Source organism: Buteo buteo, chromosome Z, assembly GCF_964188355.1.
Source record: "Buteo buteo chromosome Z, bButBut1.hap1.1, whole genome shotgun sequence".
In the NCBI taxonomy this organism is placed as follows: domain Eukaryota; kingdom Metazoa; phylum Chordata; class Aves; order Accipitriformes; family Accipitridae; genus Buteo; species Buteo buteo.
In genome coordinates, this window is record NC_134204.1 from 14,223,351 (window position 1) to 14,240,565 (window position 17,215).

At 36.9% G+C, this 17,215-nt stretch overlaps 1 protein-coding gene across 4 annotated transcripts in view; it reads left to right on the plus strand.

Annotated features, from left to right (window-relative positions):
• NIPBL (NIPBL cohesin loading factor) overlaps nt 1–17,215 on the plus strand; it is a 170,848-nt gene that overhangs the window by 454 nt on the left and 153,179 nt on the right. The window lies entirely within an intron of this gene.

Genomic DNA, 17,215 nt, shown 5'->3' on the forward strand with positions numbered 1-17,215 from the left:
GAGGCCCAGGCCCGGTGGAGAGCGCAGGCCCGCCGGCCAGCGCCTTTACTCCAGCTCGGGGATTAGAAAGGCGAAGCGGCTTCTCGGTGACAGGCCTCAACCCGGAGAGGAGCAGGAGGAGGAGGAAACAATACAATTAGCCGCAAATGTGCACTGATCCTTTGCCATATTTACAACTTCACCTAGGGCAAGGAAGGAAGGTCCCAGCGCAGAAAGCCCTCTGAGGTGGGGAAGGAGTAAGTGGAGGAATAGGGGAAGAGAGACAATGTAAATACCCAGGAACAAAAATATCACCTCTCTTCGCTATTACATTCTTCTAACCAACTGCGTTCTGAACATTCAAAAGTTCGAATGCATATGGATTTATAATGTGCAGAGGTTTAATCTCTGAATAATACAGCGATTGATTAGTGTGTTAATCACTTAGTATATTTATAGCATAAAACTAGTGCTTGTGGGATGATTGACACAACATGGACACCTGCAGACCCAGGAAATACAGATAGGCAATCATGTTGTATCAGGTACTCCACACAATCTTAGTGTCTATGTGGCGCATATGTTACAGGAATATGTACTAAATTCAGAAGAAATACTATTTTATGCTTCTAACAAACAGAAAACTGGAGAGGGATCCTGTGTAAAGTCCTGCGTTTATGACATTTAAGGGACCAAGGTGAAGATGAGATCTTAACCAAAGTACTTGAGAATCAAATGTAAATTTGATTAAGTGAAAAGTGAGGAATGCTCAAAAAGTGCCATCCTTTCTTGTCAGGCCATATCACTTTGAGATCCTGAGGTGGTTGTTGGCTGTTTGTGTCCATGATGTTTGAATATGTAATTAGGTGTCATTTTAACAGGTCAAATGTGTTTTGTAAATGACTGTTGATTAAGTGTCAGGTCTTTATAAATAAATGGTAGCTAATTTACAGTAAAGTAAATCTTGGATTTATGTGTGGTAGAGTTGAGAGTGTTACTGAAAATTGAGATGGATTAAAAACAGACACCCTGAGAACTAGTAAAAATACTCATATAGAAATTACATAATTGAAGGAAATTTTAAGATACAAAGTTTCATCTTTCATACAGAAAGGAAATCTGTAAATGACAACTATCAACATTACATAAGTTGTCTATTTTTCAGCAGGTTTTTAGTTGTTCAGGCAGATCTGTTGTAATAATAAGTGGTTAATGTATCTAGTAGAGTAACTTTCTGGTGTATTGTGTCGAGGGTCTTGTAATAAAACTGTGCTATCGTGCCTCCAAGTGCCCTGATACATGTTTAAAAGGGTGAAGTTAATATAGCTGTCACGTAGAAGGCGTGTTTTTAATGCTGTAAATCCGTGTAGTAGTCAGTAGCGTGTCCGTGATTTGTATTGGTCAGGGAGCAGTTTGAATTTTAAAAAGCCTGAAGATCCTGCTGAGCCCCAATCCCGGCCTCCCTCCCTCCCACTAATCTCCCATTCCTGTCTTTGTGCTGCCTGGTCCTGTTAGACACTGTTTGCAACAGGGCCTCAGGCCTACGTGCGTGGAGAGGAACCATTTACACTTCGAAAAAGCAGCTTCGTATTTTTAAACTTTGTGAATTGCAGAGGGAACCACTAGTTGTCTCTAACTGTCCCTATCTCAGTGTGTAGCAGCAGAATTGATGTTTTCTTTTGGTCTGTAGTGTGCGTAGAGGCCGAGTGTAACTCAGCTTTTACAGGAAAGAAAGGACTGTGCAGAAGTAGTTGTAGTACTTGGGTAGTTTTCATCATCAGGAAGCGACGTTAACTCTAGGGTTTCTTTGGTCGTCTGTTTTGAACAGCTCTCGTTTTTACAAAAATGGGTTTGTTATGCTAACAGTAGTGAACTTCTCTGACTTTTCATTTAAGGAGGTTTGCTTTAAATATACCAGATATGAGCAGGAAATGAGCTACTGTAGTTATGTAGTTCCTGTCAAGTTTATCTTGCCAGGGTTGTGTTTACGGTGCCTCTTTTTTTTTTTTTTTTTTTTTTTTTTAAAATCAGAAAGCATGCACTGTTCTGGTATGAAAAATAGACATATTTATAGAGGGAAATTTAAGATGCTATCTATCTGTGATTTGTAATGAATTTTTTGGTTTTGTTCTTCTAAGCCATATGTGATTAATCCTGAATTAGTTGCCTTATCACAGTTTATGTAGTTATAAATTTCTTTATCTCAGAAAAATATATTTAGCATACAGAAATATTTAATGTGGAAATGTTAATAAGATGACATTTCTGTTTTAGATAGTATTTCTTAGAACATTTAAGAGTGTATGTGTGTGAAGCAGGACTGTGTGACTTTCATACTACTTTTTCCCTAATTTTAGAATTTTGTACTGGTCCACTGTTTATCACAACAGCTAGCAGCTTAAGGAGGGTGTAGTTATTTTATTCATATTATAGAAATACAAAATTAATTCTTCTCAAGATGTTAGTTGTAACAATTATTTTAACTGAAAGAGGAAAATACTTTCTTCTTTTTATCTTTTATTTTATACTTTTGACTACCTTGTACATTTTGAATTTTTTTCCTGTGTACAGGTTTTATTTCTTTTTTCTCCTCTCAACTTCTTAAATATTTTACTTGAAGTTATTCCAACAAAAAAATCTTTCCCTGAAGCCTTCTGCCATCTTTTAAAGCTGCTTTTATACTTTTTAAAAATAAAGACAAAGGAACATACCAGTAAAATAATTTACTTTTTGCATTTGAAATGTTTAAATTTTGATTTAGGAGAAACAGAACAGGATCAGAGAAGCAAAATTATATAACTAAAACCCTTTGCAGATCCCTGTTCTACATAAGAGTACAGGTACCCCTGTGCAAACTCATTGCACATTTGAAACTCCATGTACATTAATGTTCCTATGAGTCTGCTTGCAGAATCAAGGTAATAGGTAGTAATTTCCTTAGGTTAGAACTGGGGAGGGGGTGGGGGTTGTAGTATTTGTATGATAATTAAGTTAATGCAGCCTTAATCCTGAATGTTTCATGTATATATTCCTCTACAATACAAATAAACTATATTTTGAAGGGTACTAGATGAAAAATAGTCAAAGTGTGAATTGATTTGAGCCAGGAATTGCTATAGCAAGTTTACTATTGCAAATTTCTGTGTGTTCAGCTGCAAGTGTGATACTTTTACATGCATATTATATTACAATGTATTAAAGTAATGATATTGAGTTTATATTAACATTCATAAATACTGTACAAGAAATGTAAAGTTAGTGGATAATTGCTGTAACTAGAGAGAAAAAGTATACTTCTATTCTGAATGTCTAGACCTAGGAAAGAAATAAAGTCTTCAAATTCAGAAATTTATGTTTTCTATAAATTATTCTAGAGGAGTATATAATAGTCATGAATGTGTGGACACTTTGACAACAATTCTGGGCATACTTAATTGGAAAAATACAAGTAGTGATAGCTTTAGAATTTGGTGTCTGATGGTATGAGGTGGGCGATCCAGCATTAGGGTAGCTGTTTAGAGTCACAAAATACATCACTAGAAATATTTAACATTTGTAAAAAAATAGCCATTTTGATATGATACTGCCTAATTTCAATCTTGCTTTTTGTACGCCTTTATTAGAAGTCCTACAGGTTACGTTAGCTTCTGATTTTGAATCAGCAGCAGTAACAATTACTCAGTTGCACAGAGATACCTATAAGGAAATGCTTGAAGTTGGTGTAGGCAATAATACGTGTGTATTATTGCTAATAACCCTGTACAATAATGATCCTTTTTAATAAATCAAAAAAGGAAGTAATTTTGAAATGACTGTTGTTAAAGGCTTGTATTCTAAAACCCCTTAATATAATTCATCTATATTTGTGTTTTTATTTTCTTAGTGTTAGAAGCATACTTAGTAGCTGATCCCGACCCCCAAAGTACGTGTGAGAGGAATGCTTTATATTGACATCTGCTGCACCCCAGGAGTGAGGAAATTGTGTTTGAGGAGATTGTGCAGGACCTACGATTTGTGTCTCACTTCCTGTCCCTACTGTTCATTATGGAAAATCTCACTAGCAAAAGGGAGGAGAGAAAGGATTTTGGCCCAGCTGTATGTAGAAACTAAAAGGCATTCCAGTCAAATTGAACATGGTTGTTGAACTTGTACTTGGAAGGTGACTACTGGGTTTACACAAATAACTTAAAAAAAACCCCCATAAACATTGAAGACCATTTTTCATGTTAAAGTCAGAAAAAATTCTAGAAAAGTTCATTTTTTATGGCCCTTGGTATTTGTATTAGTTGGTTTTAAGTGGTTTTCCCGTCAGAGATCTCAAACTTCTTATATATGGATAGATATTTTAATTTTTCAGATTATTGCTGTGGTTTGATTTGAAGCACTTTGTTTTTTTTATAGCAGTGTGTATGTGTAGACATGCAATGCATTTTAGAAAACAGTGTCAAAAAACGCTAGGCTGCAAAGTAAGGGACTTGGATAAGGAAACAGCAGACTAAGATTACAGCAACAGACATAATCCAGCCCCCTTCTCCATACGCTGGGCCTTTAAGGGGGAACACAATAATGTAGTTACCCCCGCAGCCCCAATTCAATGCCTCATACAGTGCATGGGAAATGCCAGTTTACTGGTATGCTGTTATAACTTATATATTTTTCTTCGTCATTCAGTGTGCAGCTTGTTGCCTTATTACCTGCTATATATATCCAAATCTTTCGTGAATGCTGAAGTGTTTTCATTTGTTAATTTGTAGTAGTCATCTCAAAATAAATATCTGTGCTTCACAAACGTTAGGAGAACTTTTTTTTTGCTCATCTCTAAAATATTATTTCCATTTTACAGATGAAAGACTGAAACTGAGTCAAAATAGTGAGTTTTAAAAGTGCTTATAAATCCTTTGTAATTTGACATGCATTATTCTTCAGATTTTTTGTTACTTTACAGCACTTACTAAGTTCATAACATTGTTTTCTTTGACTTTGTAGTTGTGAGTGCACTGCATTTCAACATATCAGGCTTATTGTTTCTCATGCTGGATCTGCAAGAAGTGCAGAATGGGTTTTCGCTGATGGCCTTAAACATCTATTAAGTCTGAACTGTCTTGATCATGCCACAGTTGGAAAAGAATAGATTTCTTGTCCTGTAAAATTAAAAAGAATCACCTTCCATAATGTGAAGACACCAAAATCTCTCAAAGTTTATCTGGAAGAACAGAGACAACAACTAGATAATAACCCAAATCCCGCAAGTAATTAAATGGCTTGCCTGCAATATTGGAGACAGATTAAAAATGTTACTCTGTTAACTTCCAGCAGGAACTAGCAACCCTGGAGAATATCCTAAGCATTGGTTATTGGCTGTTAGGGATAAAACTCTGCCTCTCTAACTGGTAATTGTTGCAGTTGATGTAAACTGATTGAATGGAAACCTCTGCAGCCTAGTGGTCAGACCATTTCATTGAGATGTTAGTCTGTTGTCCATGGCTCTTAGGAAAGCAAGACTGTTCTGGCGTGTAGTTAAGTGCATTCCTAGCCAGAACATTGCTTTGGGGATGTAGGAAGTCCATGTCCAAATGCCTAATCTGGCATAATTGGGCAGAGAAGTTCTTGAGCTTTTTTCTCCCCATATGGCTTTTTATGTCATATGCTCTAGGCATGGCCCAGAAGCTGTGAGTATATTTATGAAACAGGTAGAATAAGGAGTGCTCAGTCTTTTCTTTTTTCCTTTCTGTGAAAATAAGGGTTGGGTTTTTTTAAGTTGGGTTTTCTTTCTGTTTGTTTGTTTGTTTTTAAAGAAGAGTTGATATTTATAAATGGCATCTTCCAGGAAAAGAGCTCTTGGATGGGAGACTGTTCTTCATCCATTGGATTCATTAACTATATTTTATTCAAATTCTTTAGTAAAAAAGTGTAACACCTCACAAAAGATACCTCCTTTTACTCTGTAACTCTGATCTGTTTCATGATGTATATGTCATGTGCCATATATGAGGCAGAGATCCTCGAATAACAAAAACCGGTATATGATAATTTAATGAATGACTATCATAATGCACAAGGGACTAAACTATAGATGTAAGCAGCCATAATTCTGACATTTCTTAATAGTTTATAGTATGGTTTTATAGTAGTAACCTTTTTTCTCCTTTTTTTTTAATGTAACATAATTTATCAAGCTCCTTGAATGTAAACGTGTCTGTGATAGTGCAACCCCTGTCTCTCACATTTGAGCTAACAATCTCTCCTCTATGTTGACCAGGTATTCAGAAAGCATGAGGTTACAAATACTTTGTCTCTGAAATTTGTTTTCAAGTCTTAGGTTTTAATAGAGACTGTCCCCCTTTTCTGCACGTTATTTTCCATTCAGATATGTTGCTTTCTCTTTTTCTTCAGATAGGCTTGCTGGATATTAAGGATGGGGGGAAAACTCAGAGGACCCTAATCAGCTGCTATGTACAGCAGCTACCTTAGCGCCTGTAGAAAAAATAATCTGGAACCTGCTTTTTGTAGTCATAACAGCTGGGAAGATTTCAGTAAGACTCTTAATAAGACTGTGGGGAGGACTCATGGGGAGTGCTTTGTGGAGATCTAAAATCAGTTTACCTTCAATTTTTATTTGGTTTTTTTTGTTTGTTTTTTTCTGAAGGGAAAATTAAAAACTCTTGTCAGATTATTTGTTTGTTAAATTTCTAATTCAAACTAAGGAGATATGATTGCTTTTTACTACGTGGATGCTAGGTTTTCCTTTTTTTGTTTTCTTTTTTTTTCTTTTTTTCTTTTTTAAATAATGGAAAATGCATTTTCTTCTGCTAGCATGCTCAGTGATGATTGGTTCTTCCTGGCAGTTTCCTTAAAAACTCATGTTGAGGCATAACCTGTAACATAGAAAAACTTCAGAGTATCCTATTAAAACTTGGCAGATACAAGGAATTGAAACATTGCTTAACAGAGTTACTAGTCAACTTTAAGAAGGCATGTTACTCCCTGCTTGTTTTGTATAGGTAGGACGGGTAGTGACTCCTTGCAGTTTCCTGACACTTACTATTTAAAGGCACTGATTTTACTTCTGACTTTGCTAAACTTCAGTCATTTGGGCCAAAATCTTCCATGCTGGGTGACTGCCCTTTATTGACTGATTCTTTTAATAACGCTTAAAGCCAAAATAGTTCACTGACTCTTAAGGGTCATGCTGAAGGCAAAAAATGTTTAAAAATTATTTCTGACCTTTTCTACAAGTAATTGGAGCACTCCCATTCTTTGGGAAAGGAATTTAAAATTTGAGAGTGAGGTGACCTTTTGCATTAGGGATGTGCGTTTTGTTGCCATTCGAAAACCTGTCCAAAAATTGGGCAAGTGTCTGAAAATTTAGCAGACTTACCTGATTGTAGGCATTAATGCTGAAAAATCTTGTGTGCACCACAGGAATTTGCTAATAAGTACAGTTCTAAGCAGTGAGATGTGGTACAGACTCATAGTTTTCTGGTGTCTATTCCTTGCTTATCCACAGTTCTGATTCATTTGATTGTGGAAAAGACAAGAACTGAGGTGGCTGAAAGGGTGAACACATGGAGGAGAAGAGTGGTAGACTGGAACCAGACTTACACAGGATGGGGAGGGAATAGCGAGTTTGAAGCACAGGAATTGGGAGGAGAGTAGCAGTTTGGAGTTCCTAAGAAAGTAATGACTGAACCGTGAGGACTGGTAAAGGAGCTGGTGGGGCAGTACAAGTGTCCTTAGTAAAGGTACAGGAAGAGCTGTGAAGCAGCCTTAGCAAGAAGCGCAGACAGAAGGGTACTTTGGAATTGGGTGTACAGTCAAGGGAAGCAGCTTGGGGATGGGAATGGGTGGGAAGTACGTACTGAGGGAGGCCAGAGAGGGGAAGAAGAACAAATTGCCTGAGAAGCCGGAAGTGCAAAACAAGGATTGGCTGGGCAAAGAAGCATTATTTCACACATAGGAATTCATAGTTTGAATTGTCTTTTTTTTTTTTTACTTTTTTTTTTTAATTGAGGAAATCACATACTGAAAGGAAAAAAAAAAGGTCAGAAATGTGGAGTACTTCTTGTAAGAGCAAATGATAGGGAATTCCATAGTTCAGATTACCTGTGTAGTCTGCATTTGGCATCTTTGTGAATGCATTGTGGCAGTGTTTAAGTCTGTCATCACTTTTTTCTCACAACAGGATGCCTGTTTCACCGACTGTGTGGAATGAATGGAGTTGGGGTTTTTTTAGTGGTTTTTTTTGTCTTGTTTTTGTTTGTTTGTTTGTTTAAAAAAACCCAACAGGTTATATTAATGTCTCCAAGGCTTGGCCTTGGATATTGTAGATTCTGCTTGGGGAAGGGGATAGACTCTTGAGATTGCTTCCAGTCCTGTCTTTTATGATTAAGTATTTTGATTTCTCGTTGGTGCTCAATGTGTAGTCCTTTGCCTAAATCACTTCACATCATTAAGCCCTGCTCCAGAGATGGAATTCTTGATTTCCTTAAGGGCTTTACTGTGACATGTGTTGTAATATTGGAATGATTCACAAATACTTATTTTTTAAATGTTTTTGAGGAGAGTATGTAATCATGCAAGTTGGGAACTGAGATGCAAAAGTTGATCTTTATAACTTTGGAAGTCTTAAGTGGAGCAACTGTAGGACCTGACATTTAAATTAACTTGGATTTCTTGCATCATAATGTGTGTGATAGTACTACAACAGATTTTGTTAATTTTGGTTACAAATATGACTAATCAGTGCTTCTTCAAATTAGGCTTCAGAGCATGCAGGAAAAAAGGAACACAGAAATATTTACTGTTAGTAATAGAAATAGAATGAGATTCCCAAGAGTGGCATTTTTCTGTTTCCTGCTATCTGCTCTGCAGCCTCTTTGCCATCATACTTCTCTTTCATTTTACTTGGAGAGTCATTTACACAACAGACCTTACAGCCTTATGAATAGCATCTGATTCATTTCCAGAGCAGATCCCTCCTGTAAGCCTGTAGTAGGTTGACCATGGCTGGATGCCAGGTGCCCACCAAAGACTCTCTATCACTCCCCTCCTCAGCTGGACAGGGGAGAGAAATATAATGAAAGGCTCATGGGTCGAGATCACCCATGGACAGGGAGATCACTCAGCAATTACCGTCACAGCAAAACAGACCTGACTTAGGGAAAATTAACTTAATTTATTGCCAATCAAATCAGAGTAGGCTAATAAGAAATAAAACCAAATCTTAAAATACCTCCCCCCACCCCTCCCTTCTTCCTGGACACAGCTTCACTCCCAAATTCTTTACCTACCCCCTACCCCCCGCCCCCCAGCAGCACAGAGGGATGAGGAATGGGGGTTACAGTCAGTTCGTCACACATTGTCTCTGCCGCTCCTTTCTCCTCAGGGACAGGGCTCCTCACACTCTTTCCCTGCTCCAGCATGGGGTCCCTCACATGGGGTCACAGCCTCTTTCAGGCACCCACCTATTTCAGAGTGGGGTCCTCCACAGGCTGCAGGTGGATATCTGCTCCACCATGGACCTCCATGGGCTGCAGGGAGACAGCCTGCCTCACCATGATCTTCTCCACGGGCTGCAGGGGAATCTCTGCTCTGGCACCTGGAGCACTTCCTCCCCCTCCTTCTTCACTGATCTTGGTGTCTGCAGGGTTGTTTCTCTTACATGTTCTTCTCACACTCACCTCTCTGGCTGAAGTTTCTGTGCTGCAGCAACTATTTTTCCCTTCTTAAATCTGTTATCACAGAGGTGATACCACCATCGCTGATGGGCTCGACCTTGGCCAGTGGCAGGTCTGTCTTGGAGCTGGCTGGCATTGGCTCCATGGGACATAGGGGAAGCTTCCAGCAGCTTCTCATAGAAGCCACCCCTGTAACTTCCCAGCTACCAAAAACTTGCCACAGAAGCCCAATACAAAGCTGAATAAAGACTGTGCCTGGCGGTGGGAGGGGAATGTAACACAATTATATAATCCAAGGACTGTGTCAGAATTCTTGAGTGCTAGGGGCATTTATTAACTTTTGATTGACTTTGCAAATGTTATCTTTCACCCTGGGGTGTGGGATTTCCTGGTAGAAGTCTAGAAAGCTTTGAGTTGATACACAGAAAAAGTAATCTTTGAGTATTGTTGTCAGCTTTTCTGTGTTGAGTGTTCTGTTTTAGAGGTTTTTTTTAAAGTCAGATCTTCAGCATTTCTAATGATACAAATTTTAACATAAGGAAATGCATTTAGTATAATATCTTTTTAAGCATTGCCTTGTAAAACAGCTGTCACAGTACAGTAAATAAAATTTTTAATCTTGTTTTCTACATCATAAAAAGGGAATTGGAGTGAGATCAAAAAGGGACTTCATTGCTGTGATACTGCTGTTGAACAGGGCAGCCCCTGAGTGTCAATCAAAAGTTTGAGATGTGTGAGCATGCAAAATGGAACTCACAACTCCTGTGGTGCTAAGGGATCCATATTGGTTAGTCAATAGAAAACATTGGAGAGGTTTTTACCTCCTGAAAGAAAGTTTAAATCAATTTATTTGATAATCATATTCTCTCTTGCAGGCTTTTTCCTTGTTCTAATTGATTTTCTTTGCACTGTGACGTAGTACTTCTTCAAGAAGAGAAGGGAATGCTCGCTACCCCATAAAATCTTACAGCCAGTTGAAGACTCTAATGGATAGTGACAAATGCGTGTTTGAACCTCCTGCTACTGAGGAGGATTTTAGAATCTGTGTGTCTGATATCCTAAGCAAGTGCTCTTCCTTTGTCCTGCCGAGATTTTGAGTGAAGGGTTGGAGGCTGCGGCTAGTATATGGTGTGCCAAGTAATCAGTTTTGTGCGTTAGGGGTATTCAAAGCATGTGTATGACTGGACTTTCCTACTTTGAAGATCTTGCCCAGGCTTAGGTGTAAAACAGGTGTTGAGCTGCTTAGTTCTGCAAAAATAGTGGTAGATCTGACATACACCAAAGGAAAGCTGTAGGTGAACTTTCCTAGTGATAATTTAGGTGACTAATGGCTTAGAGAGTTGTAGGAACACACTGTGCACTCTAGGGTCACTGTTATAAAAGATTATTTTGAGTTATGGCTCTGTATATTTACTCACTGGAGTAATTGCCTCTGCTTCTATCTAGTGTGATGCAAAGTTTAGTTATGTTTCTTACAGGAATAGATCACTTGTTTTTACCATGGAAAATATCATTAAAATATTTGAGGGATTGCAATAAAAATGGTATGGTTTAAAAACTGTTTTGTCTGTAATTCTCTAAATATCATTACATGAACAAGCCATCATAATACTGGAAGGTAAACATTCTCAGTTTTCACATCACACTGTAATCTTACCCTGCAACCTGGAGAAAGAATAATGAACACTAATTTAATTAAGCACCATGTTAAATGATTATATTGAATTAATAGAATTCAGAATAGGAATTTTTTCTTTTTCTGTAAATGTTTGTGTTTACTCCTGACAAATCCTTTTTCTAGGCTCAAAGTAGACAATACAATGTCATGGGATTGAGCAAATTCTTAATCACATCTTGATAAATAATTAGCCAATGAAGTCTTATAAAAAGCTCTGTAGATGGACTTCTGAGATTCAACATAACTTTTTACATCCTGATAATTTGAAGTTATTGCATGCTCAGCTACAGCGAATGTTCAGTTGTGTATATGTAGCCTGTGGCAATTGCATGCAACTTGATTTAGTTTAACCTTGTTTCATTGCTGGCTAAGGAAGGTTAAATTAGTTTGCATTTTTCCTAGGCTGAGTGTATATGCACAATTATTGAAACTCAGCTGATGCACAGTAACTTGAGAGTCTGGGCTAATCAGCTTGCCCAAATGTGGCTGACGCTCCATGTAACCCTATGGGAATTTTGGGAGCGAACAGTATTTGCTTGAAACAAAACTGTTGAAGGTCTTCTACCTGTACCTAATTACTGATAGAGGTGTAAATTTGAACAAGTGTTTTGGGAAGGACAGTAAAAATGGGTGAAATATCTCATTGTAAAGTACGCTAATTTTGAAATCCTATTAGAAGATACCATAAAGCTTGTGATAGATATAAGCAGATAACTATTTTAAACAAGAACAGAAAAACCTCATCAGTTTTCTGATGAAGCTTACATGCTTATGCTACTTTGTAATGAAAAGCAAACAAAAATTAGTAGATAGACTTTCTTTAGATTTAAAGGTGACCCTATAGAAATAGCATCAGTTACCAAAGACATTAAATTTGCTGTACAGAACTTAGAGGTTTTATTAGTAAAATGACATTCATGTTGGTAGAATTCAGTTTAGTTTCATGTGCATGATTATGATGAATAAACATTCTGTAAATCAAGTTACATACAGGTTCATTAATGGGGTTGTGTGTCAAATAATGATTTAAAATTATACTTCTGTGAATGGAATGTTTTCAGTGGGTTTACACGGGTATAATTTCTTGAAATTGATAGATATCAACATACTTGCTTCCTGAAATAAGTTAGAATTTCAGCTGAACTTTAAATAGCTTAGTCCCTAAATGTTAGGGTATTCACATACAGTAAAATATTTATTCACTGAACTCAATGATTATAGTAGTAAATAGTCTTGATGCACACAAGAATACTTAAGAAGCATTTTTGTTTTTCTTTAAATAATACATAATAATTTTGTAGATGAGATTTATCTCATTAAGACCAACAGTAGCTTTAATGATTCTGTCATAGTTATTTAGTATTGTTCTGTGGTTAATTTGGGTTTTGTCATAATTATAGTTAATCATTTTGTGAATCTTTGTAAGTTAAAGGTGTTTGTATTTTGGGGGCTTGGGATGGGGGTGGGTTGTGACCTGGTGTGCTAATTGCTAAGATGTTGTGATTTCTTTTCAATAACTTTCTGATCTCTGGACATAATTTAATAAATTCAACACTCGTGTAGCTTACTAACATACCCATCAGTGGTATGTTAATGTAGATGTTATTTAGCTTCAGATAACTTGGAAGATTTTTTTATAATCACCTGTGTAAAAGGCTGATATATATGATTGGGTAATAACTCAGATACTTGTCGACTGAAAAGCACAGAGTCATGTTTGAAAATTTGCCTTAAAATTTTCAGAAATAAGAAATATGTACTTGACAGCCAGTGTCTTAAAAGATCTATGAGAGGATGTTTGCTCTGAGTAAACAGTAGGAATAATTAGCAGTGGGGGGAGCTCAAGTTCCTTGTAGTATGAACTTGGAAAACAGAAATGTAAATGAATATTGGGATTATGTGATATAGCAGTTTATTACTATACAGAATACTACTGTCAGTATAAATTTGTGTCTCAGACATAAATATTATCATGTGTGCTAAAGCATGCAGACAGTAATGTCAAACATGTGGCCTGGAAAGGCCACTTGTGGTTCTGCAAGCTCTAATTTATGGTCCCCCATGGCAACTGTTAAAGAGAAAAAAGTATTATGAATTGAGATGTGTCCCTGGATCATGTCCTGTAAGTTTAACGTGAAGTTATTTTTTTGCGGGTGTGAACAGGCTGTTGCCACAGGAACAGATCTTTTCCGTGTTGCTGCTACTTAGCTGCTCTCCTCTCAGTTGTATGTTTTATCATGTATGTATGGTGGTAAGTTAGCTATTACACTACTGGAAAACTGGAAAGAAACTCCGTAGTTTGGTGGCCTGGATGAATAGCTAGCAAAGGACAGTGTCTCTACCTGTATAGGTGCCTTGGCATCTGATGTAAAAAGGAAAGTCTGAGAACTAGCTACTCCTTATTGCTACTTTAGTGCATATGTCGGTCTTGATGCAATTTTAAGGTAGTTGAGGCTTGATCCATTTCAGCTGCTTCTGGTTTGTGTTCAAATGGTGTGTGTGAATGAAGCTACAGGGGTATCATGCTTCATTTTTAATGCTTCTGTATTGCCAAAATATTCCCATAAAGATGTGTAGCCTCTGGGTTTCCTTTGTGCTAAAGTAATTTCCAGTTTGGGAAAAAAGCAAATTGATTCTATTCCTTCTACAATAGCAAAGCTGCAGAGAACTGAGAATCTTCTCCAAAATGAGCCTGTGACTTGTGAAATAATATTAATGTTCCACACTAGAAAGATTGAGCTACCTCTCTAAAAGGTAGATGTTATCACCTGCATCTCAGGGAAGACTGGAAAGACCAGCTTTGGTTTTCTCTTAAAGGTACTGCCCCACAAATCTATATTTATAGCAGTGCTGTGGCTTACATCTTACTTTGTACATACTCATTTTGATTCATCAGTGAATTGTGGTAGGCAAAAAGTTATAACTGTATTTTCCTCATAACAGGGTGACCTGAAATACATAGCACACTTATTTTAGGATATTTTAAAGGTTTAGTTTTTAACTAAGTAAGATGTAGTGATGATAATCTAATTTCATTGGGGTTTTTAATGTTTTTTTTCAACATAGGTAAAACTCTTTATGACACTTCAGATATAACTTACCCGCATACCCTTGCTAGAAAAAACAAATACTTAATTGCAAATTGTTGCAGTTCAACAACTTACGAAAAGAAAGTGCTCACCATGCAATTGTCTAAGTTCTATTTAAAAATTAAGCATGACTGAGTATTTAGTCTTCAGTTTATTTATTTGATTTATCTGCATGGTCAGTTGTGGTTGTTCATGTATCTGTAGGATATGAGCCACAGTTCACCTTTGCCTTAGCAGCAGCCAGGACAATAGTGCTGTCTGAATTCTGTAGTAGAAAGCTTTGTATTAAAGCCTCAGAGAAATTGAGGGCTGTAATTAGGCCTCTCTTCCACAGTAGTGAGTTTTAGATACTTAAGAAAAGAAGATGGTTGTCATTTGGAGTGAAGTGCCTGGAGAATAAAGTACATAGAAGGTAAGCAGAACACCTGTGGGTTGGATACAGGTAGGGGTGGAAGAATTCAGTGTGGATTGTCGTGGCATGATCCTGTGAGAAGTAATCTAACCTTCATGGAAGCAGTTCTTGGGCCTTCTCCATATCCCCATAACTTAGTTGACTTGGCAGTTCAGTTAGTAACTTGGAACTGTGTCCCTGGCCTAAGACGTGCTTCTCTTTATTTTAGCATATCAGTTTAGAATTTAGAAATGTATTTATAGGATGCACGTGGATTTTTATTTAACCAATAAAATGGTATCTGCAACTCATAGAAATAAAGTTCACCAATGGGAAAATGCAATTTTTGCTGTTCCAGTCATTAATTGATGACCACCTTTCTCCTATTGGAAGGTGTGACTTATATAAATAATGAAAAAAATATTTGTCATGTATTAATGGAATACAGAAGAAGTAGCAATGCATTTATCCTCTCTGAGATTTTACCAGTTACTTCTTTGAAGAAATAATGTTATGAGCACTTTTTTTCTCTTACTATGTAGCTTTTTTTTGCCATGTTTTTTGTTTGTCAGCCTCATTATCCCCTTACTTTTCTGAGTGAGAGCTTGAATTTGTGATATAGTTAGAATATACTTTCTGGAAAGGCCACGTGAATAGTGCAGTAACTGAAGTTGGAAACAGGCTTAACTAAACTGAAACAGGCCCTCTTAGACTTAGATTTCTGCATTTCTTTGATGCTAGTTTAAATATCCTACTTTTCTAAAAAGTGTAATCCTTTTGCATTAGTAGAGGCTTGCTTATCTCTCCGCCTTCCAAGCCTCCCCCCAGTTTTGAAATTGGCTGTTTAATCAATAACTCTCGTAAACCAGTGAAGAAGCCACATAATGAAAGACCGCTCTGGGGGTGGGGGGAAATAAAGGTCTGTCTTGTCCTGTTTTGCTTTGGAGCATTAACAGAAGAAGTTGGTTGGATGGAGTATGAATGAGGCTCTCTTTCTCTCATTTGTGTGTTATAACAGATGAGCAAACGAGAGCTTCACAAGTGTGTGATGTGAACAAGATGGAAAGGCTTTAGTCCCTTTCTCACCTTGCAAAATATGAACAGACGTTTTTTGGCATGGGTGAATTGGGTAGGTTTGTGGGAGAAGACTTGATTTCTGAGTGTTTTCTGAGGGCCAATGTTTGTTAATTTGCAATAATTTCATCCATTCTTTTGCTGTATTGCAGTGTTGGATTAAAAGTATTTATAAATGATTTAGGAATACTGACTTTCAAAGTATGTTACTAAAATAGATCCTGAGAAATGTTTTGGCTGATTGGAAGATGTTAACAGCTTACAAATTTCAGTATAATGGAACAGATAACTGCGTGGATCTCTCCCCCCCCCCCCAATATACTCAGTTCCTTGGCTTTTGGGGAAATATGGATTAGCATATATGAATATGTTGTCTGGTTTGCTTATTTGTATTTATTTTCAGCAGTAATGTGAACTAGTGTGAACTTTATCTCTCTATGTTATGTTGTACAATTTGTTGTACAATTTTTGATGACACTCCACTCCAAAGCAAAATAAAAACAATGTATGGCATCTTTGATCAAATTTTTGGAACAGTTACGTCAGTAAAAATACTTAGATTGACATTTGAAAACAACATAGTGGTATTTGTGGGGAAAAAAATCAAATTGAAGTGTACTTGACCCACAATTAGAATGAAACTGAAGTGTTTTATTTTAGAAATACTGTAATGGTATAAAGCTGAAACACCTTAGTTCTGTTATTTTAAAATAAAGTGTATTTAAATGGAAGCATTTTCTAAGCTATGTCCACTTTGACAAATGACGGTTTTCAGTGAAACATTCTAATTTAAAAAGTCTCATTCAGTTTAATGGACAGCTCTCTGGGAGAGAGAATCTGCATAAATCCTTTCTCTCTAGCCATTAATGGTGAGGGAAGCGAGATTTTCACCGGTGTCTCTCCCCTGTACTTTATTTATAGGGGTCTTATATGCTTAAATGTAATCTGAATAATGTTCTTAAATTTCTAGCTATCAAATAATTTCGCTTTTTCTACATATATAAGATACTAGCTGTAAGATCTCTTCCAGATCTTGCATGTGCTTCTTGCTTTTCCTGTTATTTTCTAGATCCTATCACAGTCCACTTCAGAGAACCTTAGACAGCTTTGATCTCACAGATTATTTTAAATTTAGCTAAATAGGCAGGTTTACTAAGAGGTTATAGGGATGGCTAGCACTTTTGAAAGAGGTTCAGTTGTCTTGGCACTAATGTGTACTTTTTTGATATTCCTTTAGCAAACAAAAATTCTCTGTTTACCAGATGTGAATTTAGAAACTGGAAGACACGGAGAGTTAAGGTGTCTATAGTTCAGTTTATCATCTCTC